Source organism: Sceloporus occidentalis, unplaced genomic scaffold (genome assembly GCF_023333645.1).
Source record: "Sceloporus occidentalis isolate IW3139 unplaced genomic scaffold, rSceOcc1.0.p SCAF_3, whole genome shotgun sequence".
In the NCBI taxonomy this organism is placed as follows: domain Eukaryota; kingdom Metazoa; phylum Chordata; class Lepidosauria; order Squamata; family Phrynosomatidae; genus Sceloporus; species Sceloporus occidentalis.
In genome coordinates this window covers 103,486,163-103,501,895 of record NW_028316983.1, presented here as the reverse complement: position 1 = coordinate 103,501,895, position 15,733 = coordinate 103,486,163, and the positions used below count along the sequence as shown (strand labels likewise).

Sequence of the window (15,733 nt, the reverse complement as noted above, 5' to 3'; positions counted from 1 at the left end):
CCATCTATTTCTCCTTTTCCTGCCTGTAGGAGGGAGTAGGAGTAAGACTATGTTCCCTAAAAATCTTCAAGCATCTGGCAGGATTCTCTCCAAACAGGAATGAGGAAACCAAATGGCCACCTGGACCTTCCTTTTGCCACGCAGGCCAAACTCCCTTCAACTGAGGCTTTAAACCATCTACTGCTGCTGCACTAAGCCGTGTGGCAGAGAAATGATTTAACTGAAAATTGAGGGCTGTGCCACAACTAAATGTTGTATGAGACAACCTAAAACACCTATTTCCCAGCTCCATCCTATGGATTCCTGAGATTTGTAGTTTCTCAAGGTATTTAGAATACTGTGCCAGAGAGCTCAGGTGCCTAACCAAATGAAAAATCCTAGGATCCCACTGCAGCTATGGTAATTAAAGTAGAATCAAAGTGGCACATATAACTTTGTGGTGAACGAGAACAAGCATCAGTGCCAGCTCACTGTGTTACACCAATCTCTTCGCTCTTTCTATCAGACACTTCAGACATAACTCTTGTTTAGCCTGAGGCCCTTTTACACTGGACAGTTATATTGTAGTAGAATGATTCCACTTAAATGGTCAATGCTGCATTCCATGAAATCCTGGTGTTTGTAGTCTGGTGAGGCTGTATAGCCATCTAACAGGGAATTCTATATGCACCTCCCTGGATTGCAGATCCCAGGATTCCATAGGATGGATCACAACCTGAATCATAGTGTACAGATTGTATACTACAAAATGGTCCCTACATTTTCATATAATCTGTCAAATTTTTCTTTCCACAGCAGATCACCTTCTCAATGGAGAGATGTGATTGGTCAATTCCCTGTGTTGGACAGGCCCTCTGACTCTGCTGCCAGGCCCAATAAATAATGCAGTGAAGTACCAATAATTGGAAATATTTCGTCTAGAGAATTAAAATTATTTTCTTGTTCTGTGGAGCATACATAAGAATAATATTCAAGAGTATTCTTATTTCCTTGCCTGAAAGAAGAGCCCTCCCCTTCATCCACCATCATCCACAGGGAGAGAAATGCAAGCTTGGAGGGAGTGAAATGGCAGGCCCAACGCCATCAGACCTACCCTTAAGAAGCAGAGCCCTCCCTCCGGTCCATCTTCCTTGGTCCAGTCCTTAGAGGGAGAGATGAACTCCAGGACCCGATCCCCTTCTCCACCACCATTCCCTACTCCGTTTGTGTCATGTCTTTTTAGATTGTAAGCCTGAGGGCAGGGAACCATCTTATTAAAATGACTGTATGTACAGTGCTGTGTAAATTTACAGCACTATAAAAATAAAGCATAATAATAATAATAATAATAATAATAATAATAATAATAATAATGGAGTAGCATTGAATTTTGAGAGCCAGTGTGGTGTAGTGGTCTGAGCATTGGACTATGACTCTGGAGACCAGGGTTTGAATCCTGCTTGGCCATGTAAACCCACTGGAGTCAATTCTGAGGGGGACGTAGGGAGCTGCATACAAGGTTGAGGGGAGAGGAAAGTTCTGTTGTAGAAGTCCATTCATGTGACATTTGATTTTTTGCTAACAGTACCTCCTCAGGACTGAGTAGTCATCTTAATGTTGGAGCAGGACTTCAAGAAACCAGGGTCTGAATCCTTGCTCAGCCATGGAAACCCACTGGGTGATCTTGGGCAAGTTGTACTTTCTCAGCCTCAAAGGAAGACAATGGCAAATGCTGTCTGAACAAATTTTGCACACAACATCCCCCCTTCCAAAAAATACAACCCTATGATAGATTTGCCTTAGGGATGCCATTAGTTAGAAATGACATGAAGATACACAAAAAGGTATTGAATGGGAAGTCCACAGTTGCATGCTAATGTAAACAAGATGCCATAGCAAAATGCCAGTTTTACATTTCATAGATTTGCTTAAAATCTTCCTCAGCCTGGTAAACCAGTTCAGGATGATGGGAACTATAGTTCCTCACATCTGTGGAGCACCTATATGGAAAGACTAACTTAAAACATTAAAGATGTGCAAAAGAGTCCTTGTGAAAGCTCCACATGACAAATATCACACTCATTCATTCGTTAGGTTATTGGGCATACGGAGAAGCCCAATCTTGGAAGTGGTAATGGTGGTGGTGACTGCATAGCAGAGAAGCTATCAAAACTGTTCCATGGCTGTGTCAGAAGTTGATGGGGGCAATAATGCTTGTTTTTTAAATGTGTAAATCATTTTTACTGTTTTAATTTTATATCTTTTAAATTGATGTTATTCTAAGCTGACTAGGAATCGTATGATATAGGGTAAATGCAAAGATTTTAAATAAATATGGTACATTTATGATTCCATATCTTCCAACATTTCCTAGATGAAAACCAGGATACATGTGGCCAAGCAATGTGAAAGAACACACAAGCTGGGAGAATGCGCAGAAGTTTATTTTTTCCTGAGCCTGCAGGAAAAGGAAGGTAGATTCCAACCCTCCTCTCCTTTCCTTTCTCCACTGCTGAGTTAATTCAGAGCAAACTGCTTTTGAGTTCAGTTTGCAGCAACTGAAGTAAGCTGAGGAATAAAGGGGGAAAGTGGGAGGAGGAGAGAGAAACTGGGAAATTTAAAAGCAGCTGAACAAGTGGGCAGCATAGGATTAAGCAAGACTGTCTGTGCCAAACCAGAACAGTTGGAAAGTTCGTGGTTCCCACTGACTCTAGGGCTGCATCTGCACTACAGAAATAATGCAGCTTGACACTGCTTTAACTGCCATGGCTCAGTGCTGGGATTTGTAGTTTTGTGAGATACTTTGCTTTCTCTTCCCGCAGGAGACAGTTTTAAAAGTGCATCTTTTGTCTAGCTGGAAAAATCCATTTGACAAAAGACATGCTTTTACAACCATCTCCCATGGGAAGAGAGCTGAAGCGCTACGACATCGTGCGGTAAGGCACAGATAAAGGTAGGACTCTCCATTTCCACCTTCTTTTCTTGTGTGATAAGGCTATATGTATTGACTAGCACTGTGTCATTACTAAGGCACATCCAATCCTTAATCCCAAGAGTTAATTTGGAACTATTTTCCTTATATTTTTTTAAAGTGAAAAGTAAACATCTACTTATTTAAATGTATGTGTGCATTCAGAATTTGTTGGGAAGGGCATAACGTAAACCTGAAACAGTGTTCAAGGCTCTGGTATGCATATGTAAGGCAAGGGTCACACTTTGTGGGTAAAGGACCTGCTTCAAATGTTAGCACATTATGCTTGCCTGCAGTCTGGTATCAGTAACTATTCAAACCACAATAATGTGGTTTTGATAGTGAATCAAAGTGAGACTGTTGGGTTGTGAGTCACCATTAGATGTAATCCGTTCCAAAACACTGGGATCCCATTTCAGTACTGCCTTTTGATGTCCCCATTTTCATGTAAGGGCCATTAGGCATGTCATTGCAAACACAGAGATGGTGAAAATATAGAAAGGGAAGCCACAGCTCTTTAGTCTTGGAAAGCCTTTCGAAGAACACATTTGGAAGAACAAGGACTTCTTGTAGTTATCTGATTATAAGTCAAGATAACAGGGTAATGTCAAAACCATACAGTATTAGAGCTTAAAAACAGTAGTTGGGTCTATTATTTTAATTTGAGTAGTTGTCTCTATATTTTAGTTGCTGATATTGTGGTTGATATGATGATTCATTGCCTTAAATATGCAGATTTCAGTATTGCAATTCTAGGCAGAAATCCAGTTGAATGTCAGTGGAATGGAAGCCCTTGCCCATGTAGTTATATTGGATTGCTATTGTCAAAATAGTAGTAGTAATTGTCATTGTGAAAACGAGATATCCACATCCATAATGAGGCCTGGAAGCACTGGAAATGGAGAATTGTTCATGCTATGAGGTGTTGTGTGAGAGGTATGACACAATAGAATCTTGGCCCTAAAATCTAAAAAAGAAGAATGTCTCCTTTCATTACTGCCATTCCTGAAAATGTTAGTCCTTAAGGTGCTACACGATCCCTTTGCGTTCCTGAAAGTAATAAGTGATGAAATGGAACAAGAATTACTGCATGATTGCAATTCTTACCAGTAGTAGAGGATGAATTAAGAGATTTGTGGTAGTCGTGAATCAAGTGGCATCTGTTTTTCTTTTTTCCATAGTTAATTAATAAGGTTTGTGTAATAAAGATAAGGGCCCACTAAAAAGAAAAAAGTTAGATAAGAATCTGAAGCTATATGTCTGTTGTCATTCCTGCCTTATGAACTCAAATTCTATAATTGCCAGCTACTCTGAAAGTTTCTTATTAATAATGTTCAGCTTTTGTTATTTGAAAAATTAAGTTAAATTTTACTTAAGTTAATTTGTTTCAAGAGAGGTCTTTATTATTACCTTTTAAGGAATTCCATTGTGGCCCTAAAGCATGTCAAGAACTGAAGATGAATCATTATTAATGAAACTAAGAGTTTATGAGTCAACATCACAACATCTGGAGAAGGGATTATTATTGGATTATTTTATGAAATTATTTTATGTGTCACATAAAATACTCTAAAGCATGTGGAGATTTTGCCACTGTGTTTTCTCTTATAACAACTATATATTTTATTTGGAAAGGAAACTTGAACGTTTCTGTACTTTTGACCCCAAACCCATTCAATTCAAGAGCAGTCCACTCTTACTCATCAGTATCCAGATTAGGTTGTTAAAACAAAAAATGCCTAGGAGTGTAAATTTTATAATAAATTATCCAAAACCATAACTATCGTATTATATGGAAATTGCATCCCGTTAGAAGTGAAGTCAGCAAGGAGACAAGGATTTTAATAACAAAGTCCATTTAGTTTCAATAACTATTCCTAGTAGAAATTTCACAAAGTTTTCATAATTTGAAGTTTGTTGTTTGCTAGAGCATCACATAAATTTTGCTTTCTTAAAGTAGAAGAAAATGTTAACCTGTCATGAATCAACTATTTGTTAGTGGAAGGCAGACTGTACAAGGCAAAACCTTGGCTGTCATGCAGTGATTCTAATTTTGATTTGCGTTGGAGCTCTTAATTTCTAGAAAAAAGTAAGCCAAGCATCTTTTGGGAAGGGAATTTTTGTAAAACATACATGCAAACTAATTTGTAGCCCATTTAAGATAAACTAGGGCTCTATGAGTTTGTTTGTTTGTTTGTTTATTTATTTATTTATTTATTTATTTATTTCCTCTTCATATATATTATATTAGATAATTAAGTCCTATTATAATGATCTGGAGTAAGTCACAATGAACTCATTCCTTTGATTTTATAGCCTTTAATGTAACTGGAGTCATCAATTTTAAGTGTTTTTTTCATCTAGTATTGTGATCCCCCTCATCCACCTGTGGGGCAGGATTCATAGTATAGTTATTAAAAATGTTGTTCATCAAAGGTTTAATGATGCAGAAGATAGGGATAATGTATGCCAATTTTATTCAGTTTCCCCTTTGTTTTTCTTTTCCATCCTATCTAGAAGCAAGAATCCCAGTCCTGGAACCAGCTGAATCCAGAGAAGGGAGTGGCAAGGAAATGAAGATACAGTAATTGTCAGGCAAGCCATATAATTTGGAGGAATTTAGATAGGTGGGTTTTAAAAATATATATTACTTACATTTAGAGTTCTAGTGGTTTCTCCTTTTCAGAGAAAGACCAAAAGACTGTCATCTATACTTTCAAAATCTCTTGGCTTGGCTGCTGCTGTGTGTTCTGTAGGTCGCAGTCTCTGTTTGGACATTGCCATGTTTGGACAAGGGAAAGTGTAAAATTGCTCCTCTATTGAGAAAAATCATTAAAGAGATAAATACCAATAGCTGCCAGGAAATTTCTAGGTACCACTTACTTCCCCCCAGCATTATCACTCCAAACCTAGGTGGCCCATTTCTTATTATGGTCCTGTTGGGCCATTCACTCATTGCTGGGATGGAAGGCTGAAATAGTATTTATTTTTTCTCCCATTAGCAGTGAGTGTCACCTACTTGTTTCCATATCTGCAGTGTGAAAATGTAGGAGCCAGCATGGTTCTCTGGAGATCAGGGTTAGAATCTCCATTTGGCCATGGAAACTCACTGGGTGACCTTGTGCAAGTCCCACTCTCTCCGCCTCAGAGGCAGGCAAAGGCACACACAGACACCGAACAAATTGTGCCAAGCAAACCCTGTGATAGGGTTACCTTAGGGTCACCATAATTCAGAAATGAATTGAAGACACACATCAACAACAAAATGTGAAAATGCATAAATTAATCATGTTCACATATATATCATTTCCACATCCTCCTAGGGATATCAGGGCAGCATGCTATAACATTTCATGTAAAATGGGTTAACCTGAGAAACAGCGAATTAGACAAGTCACTATGTATCAAACGTCATGGCTGAGCAATGATCAGACTGGAACTCATTGTCTCCAATTAAAATCCAACACTCTGCCTGACACTCTACTGACTTTATAACTGAGGCACAACTTGCTGCAATTTGTATTTACTGATTTCCATACAAATATTTAGTCTCGTCATTTGAGTTTTAGAGACTATCATAGCTACCCCTCTCAAAATTGTTACACTAGTCTGGTACATTCTTGGAAAGCAGCAGCCGTCATCCTCTGCCATTGTTGGAAATATTTTTAGTAGCTGTTAGTTTATTTATAACCCCACTTGAATGGAGAGACTCATATAATAGCAGCTCAGAGGATGAGTCGACATTGTATCCAGGGAGAAGGCTGAATAATGGAAATGTTCACATCTGGAGGACATCATATGTTAACCTAGCCAAACCACACCTCCTCAAAACACATGCTGAATGGAACATGTTGTCCTGAGAATTTGGTTTGCACAGGACACTCCCACAGAAATCTGAGGGGGAGATGTATTTACAACAGACTTCAGGAGAGCTACAACAGAGTAGGAGGCATGTGAATCACTCCCTTACAATGTGAATTGAACCAGACCAGGCTAGCCCACAAGTAGTGCATGTCTGCTCAGAGGTCCATCTTGGCCTGATATGCAATGTCTTTCAATATGCCAGAGCTAAAAGGTGAACTTTGAAACACTGGCCCACCATCAAGTCACTTGAATGTTTATCCTTTATTTTGAGAAATTATATGGATATCATCCACATTCTGCAAGTCTACTGGAATTACTATGCTTCCTTGTGTGACATAAATTGTGTTTGGTCCCATGTGTATTTGATTATTGTCCCGGCTTCTGAACAACTCTCAGGGAGGGGAGGGAGAGAGAAAGAGAGAAAGAATATATGTGTCTGAAAGAGAGGTGTAGGCAATTTGGGGGTGGTTTTAAAAGCATTCAGTGGCGACTGTGGAACCTGCCATTTGAGGTTTGGCTCTTTTATGATTTGGCTTCAATTTCAAACCATGGAAAGTCCCCCAGAGTTCCAAGCCTGAGCAACAACCATGAGAACTTCTCCCCACACTGCTGTTCCTTGTTTCTTGGGAAGTGGCCACAGAATAGCTGAAGATGTGCATCATCACTGTAATGTGTAAGTAGCTGGTCGCAAGTCTGAAGGAATGCCCACACCAAGCATTTTGGGTGGAAATTCGCTCCAGAAGAAGCTTTTACTCTTTGATTTTGCTGAATGTATAAACCAGCCATGGTTACACCTGATACACGCAGCCCTGTCCCATTCATGTGCCCAACAGGATCATGCTATGAGCTTGGTTATTTGGTTATTTATGTATATGTATGTGCCTTCAAGTTGCCTGTTGACTTATGGCAACCCCATTAATTTAATAGGGTTTTCTTAGGCGCAAGGAATGCTCAGATGCGGTTTTTCCAGTTCCTTCCTCTGAAATATAGCTGGGACTAAAAAGGGCTTTGTCCTTTGCTTGCTGACTACTTTCCACTTTTGGCATCACCATGACTGTCTGGCTGAGCATGCTGCATGTTGGCGTGTTGTAAGTGCTGGAACAGATTAGCATGCCTTTTATCTTTGTCACCTTATGGACCCTTCACAGGTTACTGCTGTAAAGGCAGAGATCACATCCTCTTTTTTTAAAAAAAACACAACACACACACAATGTAGGCTATTTTTATTAATTCACAGTATTTACAGGGGTCTCAATGCATCTCACAAGAAATAAAACAATTTAAAATTAAATCACAACAACAACAAAAATATAATACAGCATAAAAGCAATCAGAAGAGTGATAACAGTTTTAGACTAGGGCAGATAAAAAGATATGGGAAAATAGAAAGATGGTGCTGGCAAGTCGCCTCTGTGAAGTAGGGTTGCCTGATCTCAGGGTCTGAGCTTCCAGTTTTCATCTCCAGGCAGGAGACAAGGGCACAAATGCTCTTGGGCTTTTGGGGGAGTGGGGGAAGGTGGGAAGGCTCATCTTAGCTCCAGGCAAGAAGAAACAGCTATGTGAAAATCTACTGGTCACCTTGGAGAGAGCAGTTTGCTAAAATTTTGCTAGGCTTAATTGATTATTGCTACAATTTGAAAATACTTTTCAGGAGGCTTACGTATTCACTTGGGGGGGGGCAATACAGACCACTCTTAAGGGGCAGCCTGCAGCCTCCTCTTCCTTTGCCAGATCAGGGCCACATCAACCACACACCATGGCTTTGATCTGGCCTTTCTGCAGTGCAAAAAGGAGCCACAGAAAGCAGCTCCTTTCTGCATTGCGGAAGGGGCGCCATAGCTGCTGGCACTGCAACTTTTCTGTGCTCCTTTGGAGCTACGTCATCTGGATGCAGTGCCAGAGGAGCGTCGTGACACTGTCCACCATTTGGTGGAGTGTGCAGTGTCACACCAGCATGGGGATGGAGTTGGGGCATGTGTCGTGCAGACACCACACCCCCACTTTGCCCTCATGCCAGCCTTTAATGACAACCTATACAGCCCCTAAGTTAGCTTGTTCCTTCCTTCCTGGTCATTGTGACTTACCAACTGCTTTGCTCTGCTTCTGCTTTCTGGCTAGAAGCCTGTAGGCTAGATTAAGGGTAGGTGAGAAAGAAGAATCCCCTCATTTCACCTTGAAATTTTCACAGAGGTGTGTGTGTGTATCTGTCTGTCTATTTCAATGACAAGCTGTGTGAACAACTGTAGTTGGTATTTAATGCATAACACTTGATCACCAGGAGCCACCTCTACGTATCAGGCCTTGGCCCAGAAATTTCAGGGATGATTCTGAACTGGCACCACTCCTGGAGAGAGTGTTTGGCACCCAGAGCAACTCTGCTATACTTGCTCCACAGGGATAGTTGAAATTGGACCTCCAAAGATTTCAAGTTTCAGACAGGTAAATGTGGAGAGATACAGTACTTCAATTATCCTGGCCCCAAGGCATAATTATCAAAACCAGCAAACTGGAGCCTAGAAGTGGTCTGAAATCCAACAAAGACAAGTGAAAAACAGTTCCCCATTATCACCTGTCTTGCAGCTATATTCTGAATGAATGAGGTTTCCAGATATTTTTCAAAGGCAGTTTACAAAGGCCTTATACCATGTGTTGTGACTGTAAAAACCAGAGGTCAGCTGGACTTGGATAAATGAGGTATGATTATCTCTGTTCAATCAGTCACATACCTTCTAACATTTCTCAGATGAAGGTTGGGACATATTAAACAGAGGCTGAATGGCCATCGGTCGGTGGTGCTTTGACTGTGTCTTCCTGCATCACAGGGGTTTGTAGTGGATGGTCCTTGGGGTATTTTCCTGTTCTATGATTCTGTAATATGTGGCAAAGCGACACTGGTGTGTGGTTAAGATGGCAAAAGCTATTAATGAGGAAGGATGTGCAAACTCGGTGAGGATAAATATTCACTTCTAGTAGCAATATTTTTAGTGTTAGAGGTCCTGTGACTCTTAAAAACATTTTTAAAAACACTGTTGCCATTTCATGGGAAATTATAAGAAAAATGGTTAATGTTGAGGAGGCATTACAGCATTGGGGAAGGGCTGTAGGCCATAAGGAAGGCCTTGGGAAGGCCACTTGCAACACATGTGCTGCATTTTGCCCCGTCTCATTTAGATGAAGTGCAAACTCATTTTAAAACAGGTTGGATGCCATTTGGACATCAGTGCCACTCATAGACTAAGATGACCTCTTGTTGTTTGAATTGTGTTTCAATTCCATTGTGTTTCATATATTTCTTTTTGCTTGCATATACTAAATTAACTCTTCCACTGCCTCACTTGCATGAGATGCAGTGAATAGAATTGGGTGTCATACACATGTTGATGGAATCTCATTTCAAATATCTAAGTAACTTCACTGGTATCTTGTATGTTGTTTAAAAACATGGGGAATAAACAGAGTCCTGCACAGACTACAAGGAGTCTGCAGGAATCCCTCAGCACAATCTTCTGGGATGGAACATCCAAGTACAAATGGAACCACTGGGGAAGACTGCATAAGAGAAGTTGCTTCTTGATTTTGTCTGCTGTGATTTGAATTCATCTACCTTTCCTTTCTCACTTTGGCCACCATGAGTTAGCTTGACCTAACTTAACTGAATTTACTTGCCTTTAATTACCTCCATCATACTAACCCCCACAAACCTCAGGTTCTCGCATAATGTGGCATAATGTGGCACTAACGCTGGAAGTTAAAAATGCCATTATAAAACAGACATCCAAAATAAACAGTCCATTAATAATATTACACAAGTTTACAGGGCATGACTGTAATATAATCCTATGCATTGTTGCCTAGGTGTAAATGCCATTGAACTCAGTGGAATGCATTGGTTCAGCTTGTAAAACACACTGAATTTTAATAACTAATCTTCCGTCAGCTGAAGGGCAGTCTCTAGTTTTTAATTTGGAATGAAAACAACCTTGCAAAGAAGACTTTGCATTTAAACTGCTAGTGTGAACACAGAACCCCACCAAACAAAAAGGAAATGGTTATCAAAATTCTGCTTGATTATTTTCCTCATTCTCTGACATCCTCTCTAGTTGTCTGTCTGAGACGATAATAAAATTTGAGAGCCCTGGTATCACATAACTCCTTGCCAAAGCAAGAAGGATCTGTCAGTTATTCTGGTGCTTGAATGAAGCTATCACTGCAGCTCAAGAAAAACAGAATAAAACCTGGAACTGCACTGCATCTCCCCTCCATTACCCCATACAGAGCTGACGGTAAGATGATCTCCATAGAGTATGTTGAATGAGTAAAAAAGCACACCTGCCCTCACCTACTAGGTAAAATGAGGTAATCACCCTCCCTGCTAGATAAATAGTAGATAAAATATCTGTCTGTGCAGGGAGGATAGAATAGAAATGCAGTTTTTGAGACAAAATGAAGTTTGAGGTGTGTGGGTTATCAGAATTTTGGGCAGTTCTACCTAGTTGTTTGATATAGGGCAGTGATTTAGCTGTCTGTTCAAGTGTTTAAGCTGTGCTTTTCACTTGTATCTTTGTATATAAATTCAAGTATTATGAAAGGCCAGAAGCCCCCAATGATTTGTTTCCAAATGAACTTAAACCTGGGCAAACACCAGACCCCTGGAACTTTGGGGGAAATGAAATGAATGTCACAATAACGGCTGGCATCCAGTTGGTGACAGGCATGCTTAACTGGAAGGGACACCTGTGTATCTGAATTTTTTTGGTGATGGTGGATGGAGCCATTTGATGCCTCCATTCACTATGACTCTACCCCCAACCACCTACCTATTTTCTGCTGGATGCCTATCCCCACAGCCCTTTAGTAGCCAAGAGAATCAAAGCGGAGGATGACAGTCATTCAGGCTGCCAGATGGTTTTATTCTTGCTGCTGTCTATAAGAAGAAAAATGCATGCTCTTTGGGTATCCCTCCAGAGCTCCAGGAGGATGGTATCATCGTTCTGTAGGTGGCTGCAGGTATGGCTCTCCCTCTCCTTGGCTGCCCTCCTGTCCTCCCCTGTCTTTGTCTGCCCCTTGAATGGGATGGGGAGCAGTACCCAGCCTGAAAACAGGTAGGATGATATGTCAGGATGGGCCACAAGACATAACTATGCATGGTGGGATATTGGTGGTGCAATGCAGGAACTCAACCAATGTTTGTGTAACTTTTCCAATGAAAGCACATGCTAGGAACTTATTATCACAGGCTTTTGCCCATACTGGTGGGAAAAAAACTGTTTTGTAAGTTTCTGGCAATGCTGTGGTCTTCCCATTTTTAAACATCCTGAATCTATTTAGATGGTTTGTCCGTTTGCTTACTCATTCAATTTAATATGTCATGTTTCTTGTAACTGAGCTCTTTTAAGTCTTTGCTCAATTATTTGTCAAAGATTATACCTTTAGACTTGTTTCCCCAAGTACTGTCATCTGGTGCTGAGGTACTTTTACGTCAGTATTGCTTTTGTTAGAGTACTCTAGGAATTAAATATTTTGAAATGCACCAAGGTGCTTAAGAAGGAACGTGAATGTATGGCAACCAGCTTGGGAGTAGAAATTAGAACAGTATGTATTGGCTATAAAAATCTCTCATGGCACAAATACACATTGGAAATCACTTATCATAAAAGTGTGCATACTCATTCCATGGCAATATGTCCCTTCCCATGCAGCATTAAAATGGAAGAAGGAGGCTAAACATATGAACTCACTTTATATTTAGACAGAACACCCCAACAGCGACGGCCCCTTTCGCGTTTGTATTGCTGGTGCAGCTGTGTAAAGGCTGCATCAGTGATACAAACGCGGAAGGAGCTCCGTTTCGGAGCTCCTTCTGGTGCCGCTGAAAGGGCACCACAAGCGCCCTGCAGCAGGGCATGTGTGTCATGCCCGCACTTCTCTGTTTGGAGGTGGCGCTGCGGTGATGTCGTAATGGTGGTGCCCATGTAGACAGGGTGCTGCCATTACAATGCCGCGGATACGTGCTAGGGTTGAGGGGCGTCTTTAAAGGACGCCCCGAGGCAACCCTAGTATGTATCCAGGCCGGCGCAAAGCACTGGCCTGGAAACCGCCTAGGTTTCTGGAAAATCAAGAGACTGACTTCAGTTCTGTCTTCCCATCTTGAAAAACTATGACTGGGTCAGGCACTGCCTGGTTGCCTCCCCTGGCTAATAAATGGCCATGGCAACAGCCCCATGTCTTGAATGTTGCCTGCCTTTGGCAGGTGTTTGGATGTTGCAGAAAGAAGTAGCAAATACCTCATTGCACAATGGCAAAAAGGAGACATAAACTCAAGGTATTCATATGTATATCACATCAGGATTGCATCCATGGGTATATATGTACGGGTTAATCATGTACAGTATCTTGATACGATTATAGGCAAGCACATTGTATACACAGCCCTGTATACTGGAATAAGATTGGTAAATTTGTTGTCGTGCGTCTTCCAGTAGTTTCCGATTTATGGTGACCTTAAGGCAAACCTAACACAGGGTTTTCTGGGGTTGAGAGTATGTGATCTGTTCACCCAGTGGTTTCCATGGCTGAGTGGAGAATCAAACTCTGATCCCCAGAGTCATAGTCCAATGCTCAAACCACTAAACTATGCTGCCTTTCATTGATTATTTGCTGTTCTCAATGAAGTAGATATAGCGAGACCTGAAGCTAGCACATGAGACTCCATTCTCTTAGGATTGTAAGGGATGCTAAGCTTTCCTTGTCCATCTCATGGCAGGCAAAAGTCTTTTTATTCAGGCAGGCAATTGACTGGCAGTTATCTCGCTGCTGAGAAAGGGACTTTTAATATATCAGTTCTGGTACTGTTTGTTGGTGGTGGTGTTAGTGTTGGTGGCGGTGATGTGTTTTTAAATTGCTTTTCATTCAACTGTGTTTTAATATTATGATTTATTTAATTGAATTTGAACATTATAACTTTTTTTGTTTTATTCCCAGCTGTTTTTTGTCTTCGTAGAATCATCTTAAATGCTCCTTTTGTCTATGAAATGTATAAATAATAAATAAATATTTGGTAATATCAAAGCTTGAAATTAAAAGTATAAAAGACTCTACATTTTAAATTCTAGTGAACATTCATGCTTAATCCAGTAGTTTAAAAATAGGGAGCTAACCAAGTAAATGATGCATTTGTACCTGAGTCCAAATTTTCCCTTCATCTTCAGCCACAAATTCTTGATGATTCAGCCTTTCACTTTTACTAAGGCTGATTTGTCTGTGGTTTTCCAAACCTCCAGACCCTGTGCTTGGTTCTCGCGCCAGACCCATTACACATAGCCAGTGAGGATCTTGGTCCCTGTGTTGCTTCCATTGACTACTGTATGTCAAAAAAGAGGCCAACAATGGGTTTTGAGTGACTATAGTAAGAGAGAAGCTACCAGTATATGAGCAATTCAACCCACAGTTTGAAAGCTGTTCATTCACTAATTTTCCATTACTGGGGGGTCCCACAAACCATCAGTGAACAAAGAAAAAATCCTCCATCTGGCAAAATGGATATACAATTAGTCATCAAATAATTGTATGGACTGGGCTATTCTGCTGCAAAAAACATGATTAACACATTACATTAACTTTAGCCATGATAGATAAATGAGCACCTAGTGCTTCAGCACAGACTAAGCCATTCTGTGGTTTTCCTGACTGGTTGAGTCTTGATATGCATTCAGAATATGGATCTATAACATGGTACATGAATCAGTACAATCAAAAAAGCAGTAGTGAATTTACAACGTTCTATGATCTGAAAATAAAATGAATAGTTCACTAGCTGGCAATCTGCTCTAAGAAGTAGATGTAGAAAGTTACCTTGCTATGGAAAAAAGTATTGGCTGTGATGGACCCATAAAAAATTAATTAGATGACAAAAAGTAACTGACTGTTTGTGCCCAGGATGCGTTAGCAGAGATGTAACTCTTTATACATTTCATTCTCACAGGAATGCCATGTTTCTCATCACTGCAAGGAAGTCCCCAAAACCTGCAGAGTTTTCATGGACTATTTGCAGGTTAGTACTTTTTCAGCACAAAAACACACACAGAGAGAAGAATGTCCTGGACCTCCCTACCACAGTAGAATAATTTGGACCAGGATCTAGGAAGGTGGATCGTGGAAGAAGTTATCTCCATCCCAAACTGATAGTCCCCATGCACTTTCAGTATCTGCTGCAGAGGTTTGGGAGAGTTGTGGGTAGTGTGGGATGATGGTGGAGGAAGGATGAGAGAGAATGTGCTCTTGTGGATACTGTTCTTGTGGACGCTGCATGAAGATAGAAATCACCTCTTCCTTCTTCTTCTTTTATATTTAGTTGAAACAGTAAAGTAAAAATTGTAAAAAGAGAAAATGCATAGGAATTACAGAAAATTCTGAGGGAGTAAATGTCCAGTTTCAGATGAATTTTGATCCAAGTAGATTGCAAAGAGATTGGTACACTGTCTAGATCTTATTGTCTATTCTGTCTAGATCCTATTGAATTTAACAGACCTCTCCATATCTTGCCATGAGTTGCCAGACCACTCAAAACACAATAAGTGCTTAGGGTTGTGTGCAACTGAACACTTTTAAAATAAGATTTGTGATTTATGTACGCGTGAGCACTGATTTATAAAAATGGCACACACACACACACATTCTCACCCCATGCTGAATCTTCACCTCTCCTTTTGATGCTAGAAATAATTTTTGCTGTTTCCACAGACTGGTTTTCATAGTAACAAATGAGCCAGATTTTCAGTTAAATGACTCAAGAGTTCCATTTTCCTCTCTCTCCATTATTTCCCTGATTGTGCAATCTTTCTGATATCATAGCTCTCTCCAGGCACTGTAAACAATTTTTCCAGCAAAGATGTGCATAGATTCTATTATTCGTGCAAAACC

At 40.4% G+C, this 15,733-nt stretch overlaps 1 protein-coding gene across 16 annotated transcripts in view; it reads left to right on the top strand.

Annotated features, from left to right (window-relative positions):
* Positions 1–15,733, top strand: part of SLC44A3 (solute carrier family 44 member 3) — a 155,230-nt gene that overhangs the window by 50,809 nt on the left and 88,688 nt on the right. For 10 of the 16 annotated variants that reach the window (XM_089515677.1, XM_089515673.1, XM_089515687.1 and 7 more), the window contains 3 exons: positions 796–2,453; positions 5,468–5,577; positions 14,796–14,864. The gene's annotated coding sequence lies outside the window, so the exon portion shown is untranslated. The other 6 variants (XM_089515683.1, XM_089515684.1, XM_089515674.1 and 3 more) reach the window with 5 other exon arrangements.